Consider the following 4,645-nt stretch of genomic DNA (forward strand, 5'->3'; position numbering starts at 1 on the left):
TATTATTCTAGCTACCAGTGTATAATTATCAAAATAATCTATTCATTTCATTTGTCGATAACATTTGGCTACTAGACTAGCTTTAAAGGTATTAAGAAAATCATCAATATTATATTTTCTCCTAAACACCAATATACACCTAATGATTTGGATCCGAGGGATAAATCAACAAGTTCCCAAGTATTGTTTGACATAATTGAATTCATTTCATCTTTAATTGCATCTTTCTAAAAGATGCTATCTCGAAAAACCATAGCCTCTTTATAAGTTTTGGGATGGATTTCCACTTGTAGAACAAGAGGAGTTGTTCTTACAACATTTTTCTCATTTCCTTCTACTAAGTAAAAGGAAATAAGTTGAGAGTCAATTTCATCCAATCCTAAATAATTCTAATTTGAGTTCTTTTGCATCTTCGAGGTTCACTAGATTCACGAATGTCTTTAGAAGATGTTTCATCTTGAGTTCCACTAGAGGTCGAGATCTCTTTAAAATTTCCCTTAATTTATTATTTGAAGATAGTGAATTCTTACAGAACTCTAAGTCATTAGATTTAATAATCATACTAGTCTCCAGATTTAATAATCTATATGATTTGTTATTACCGACATAACCAACAAAAGCACATTTAATGCCTCTTGGACCCAAATTGGTCTTATTAGGTTTCGTGTTATTACAATAAGTAAGACACCTCCACATTTTGAAATATTAAATTAAAGTTCTATTTTTTTATTTCAGTTAAATCATTGTGTTCTATTTTTTTAGTTCAGTTACACCATTGATGAATTATTCACTGTTCACAAAATGAATTAAAATCACTAGAAAAAATATTCACCTTCTTTACTACTTAGAGTTTTTATTTTCTTACTTAAAGTGATTTTCAATTTTATTTTTATATATTTTAAACTTATCAAAAGTTTCATGTTTATGTTTCATTAAATAAACATACGTATATTTAGAGTAATCATCTATAAAGGTAATGGAATACCTATTTTCACCTCTAATTAACATACAATTTAATTCACATATATCCGTACGAATTTATTTTAAAATGTTATAACTCCTATTTACACTTTGATAAGGCTTCTTTATATTAAGTCACTTTTTAACATTCTTTTCATGACACTCTTACCTACGTGACCTAGTCTAGCATATCATAAAGTAAATGAATCAATGAAGTAAGAAAACTCTACTTTATTATGAATCAACTTTTCAACGGAATAATGTTGACCATTCCTTCACAAAAATAGTCATTTCCAACAAATTTTCCATTTAGGCATAGTACAAGTTTACCGTACTCATAAACACTTTTATACCCAATTTTCTTAAAGATTACCGCTAACTGAGTTTCTATTCATACCAGGAACATATAGTATGTTTGTTAGGATAATGATCTTGTCGGAAGTGAAGATGATCTCTATATTTTCTTTCCCAACCACTTTGGAGTGGACTTCATTACCCATTTGAATTTCTTGATTTCGATCCACTTCACAATGTGTTTTTAATAAAGATTTATCATATGATATATGATACATGTACAATTGCTCATGTAACATACCACCAACCAGGGACCTTTCCTTTGATTGCATTAATCTCTCTACGATGGTCACAATATTGTTTTCTTTGATGGAGTTCACCTTTCCTTCAGAGTTGTTTTGTTTTCGGTGTCGACATTCCTTTGCATATTGTGTAGGTTTTCCCACATTCAAAAAAACCAACCTGGGTCTTCTTCTTAAACTCGTTAAATTTTTTAGAAGGCTTTCTTTTATTAGATTTATTTGATGGTTCGCTCTTCTCCACTACATTGACCTTTGAAGTGACTTAATAAGAATTGCCATTCTTATCTCTTGCCCTTAACTTTTCTTCAATTCGAAGATGTTTCTGTAATTGTTCCAAAGAGTAATCTTCAGAACAATGCATGATTTCCTTCCGATATCCTTTCCAAGTCCTGGGGGAGTTTAGCAATGATTGTTCCTACTTAAAAGGATTCCTAGATCTCAATTTCAAGCACCTTGAACTTGTTAAAAAGAACTTATAACTCATGTACTTGGGAAGATGGGGAATGTTATCAAGGATTTTAAAGTCGAAATACCTTGAAATTAGGAACCTCTTAGTACCTTCTTCTTTGGCTTTGTACTTGCTTTTCAGAGTATCACATATTTCTTTTGCCGAAGATGTGTTAGTGTAAAGATCATGCAACCGGTTAGATAATGCATCTATGTGACCGTGGCAAATCAATTCATCATCTTGACGATTTTGTCCTTCGGCTCTTATGGCATCAGTATCTCCTTTTGTTGGATCTGGTATTGGTGTTAATCCCTAATCAAGGGTGTATAAAATCTTCAATACCATGAGAAGGAACTTCAATTTATCTTGCCATCTTGTGAAATTCGTCCCATCAAATCGATCTAGATAGATAAGATCTTGATTTATCAATTTGATCATCGGATGGTGGTTTCATTCTCCATCGCAAAACATCGTTTGAGATTATTGAAATAATATTTTATACAAAGGGGATGGAGAAGAAGCAAAGAACAGATAACAAGAAGATGAAATAAAGGATGAAGGCTTAACATGTAATTGTTGTCCTCAAATGATATTTGTCCCCTCTCGGATTGAATTTGAAGCTTAAATGGATTATTGGCAAATGGTTTACAGGATTTATCAAGCCTTGTAAAGATATAAACACTTGAGCACTAGTGAAATTCCTTCAAAACTCAATAATACAAAATAAGATTTTAAATACGAAGAGAGAAATGATAATTCTATCTTTTTGTAATGAAAATTTATCTCAAGTATTTTTTATGTATTTGGTATTGATCATTAACCACTTGTTTATAGGCCTCAATCAATGTTACATGAAATGGTGCCAAAACACAGACAAAGGTTACGAAAAAATTCAAATAAAACGGACCTTAACGGCTAGCTGATTGTTCTATGCGACCGCATAGAACAATTCTATCCAGTTGTATAGGTCAATATCAAGCAGGGCATGTCACCATGCAACCGCAAGCCACATAGGCCTATGCAGTCGCATAGACCCAAATTTTGGTCTCACATAGGCCTAATTCTTTGGTCACCAAATCCTCTTTCATTCCAAAGCTTACTTTATTGATTTTGAACAAAAAAGAAGTGCATCATATAGAGATACAGAGACTGAGTATGAGAGAGAAGAGAGACTGAGTCTGAGAGAGACTGAGTATGTGCTGATTAATTTTTTTTCTTTTTAAAAACAAGGCAGGAGAGATTTTGAGCAGTCAACATAAGTGGCTTTTTTTTTAAATTTTAAAATAGCGCCACATCATTCTTCTATAAAAGGTTGTGTATCCAATTATATACATATAAAATTATCCCTATTTTACGTGTAAATATATTATTGTAAGTAAATTCTAACTCGAATGTATTTGGATGAAATTGCCATGAAAATGACATTTTTGGAGCTAAATTGAAATTTATTCGGAGCAAGATCAATGGGATTATAAATCTCAACTGTTGTTTAGCATGCATAGATTATTAGCCTGGTTCTTTTTCTTTTTTGGAAAAACATGCTGGTGCATTCGATTTTGCTCCAAATCTTCGGCTTTTTTTCACTAATGGTAACACTACTGCCAAATGCTGCTGGAGTTGCCACCACCACCACCACCACTAAACCTGGCTGCCAAAGTAGATGTGGAAACCTAGGAATTCCATACCCATTTGGTATTGCATCAAATGTTCTAGGAACATGCACATCAATATCAACTGCAATATTTCTTTCAACCCTTCAAAACCCCACCTCTTGGTTCGCTATGAAAAATATTCCTATGAGGTTGTTAATATCTCAGAAACCCAAACCTATCTTAAGAACTCGAAGGCACAACTGGTAATGGCCTGCTATGGAATGGGATTCAATAACAAGGTGGAGAATTTTACTTTATCAATGGAACATTTGGATGCTCCGTATACCTTGGCAGACTCAAATCAGATCACATCCATTAGTTACGATGACCTGGCATTGGCTTCACAACTTTCATACCTAACACATACTTTTGACGGTGGTGCTTGTGCGTCATACTGTGATGGACTTCCTGATTATAATCTTATTGGTTCATGTCCAGGAAGGGTCTGCTGTCGAACCTCCATATTCAGAGGTGAGTATCTCCGAGTTGAATTGTTAGACATGCATTGTTATTGTGGTCGAGATAGCAAATATTTTCGGTGCAACTTTGCCTTCGATGGAATGATACGTGATTATGATAAATTCGATTTTAGTTTATCTCATCTCGACGATTCAACAACATTCGTACGTAGTAACATAGTAATAAAGTGTTTTTGGGTATGCATAGTAATAAAGTGTTTTTGGGTATGCCATTGGTGTTGGACTAGAGAATTGATGGCTATAAATGCACCGTGGAGCAAAATTCCACTAATTATACATGTGGAAATAATAGTTCTTGCATTACTTACAATACCAATCTTACTTCTGGAGGATATTTCTATAGGTACTAGGAAGGATACGAAGGCAGTCCTTACCTAAGATGCCGTGGTTAGTTTCGTTTAAAAAATTATTACCAATACTTAATTAACGTCGTCCGTTTTTACCAACGGCCAGTTCAATACTTAATTAGTTTTGTTTAATTATTTGTTGTGGCGTCGGGTTGGGTCGGGT

The sequence above is a fragment of the Olea europaea genome, chromosome 23, assembly GCF_002742605.1.
Source record: "Olea europaea var. sylvestris chromosome 23, O_europaea_v1, whole genome shotgun sequence".
Classification (NCBI taxonomy): domain Eukaryota; kingdom Viridiplantae; phylum Streptophyta; class Magnoliopsida; order Lamiales; family Oleaceae; genus Olea; species Olea europaea.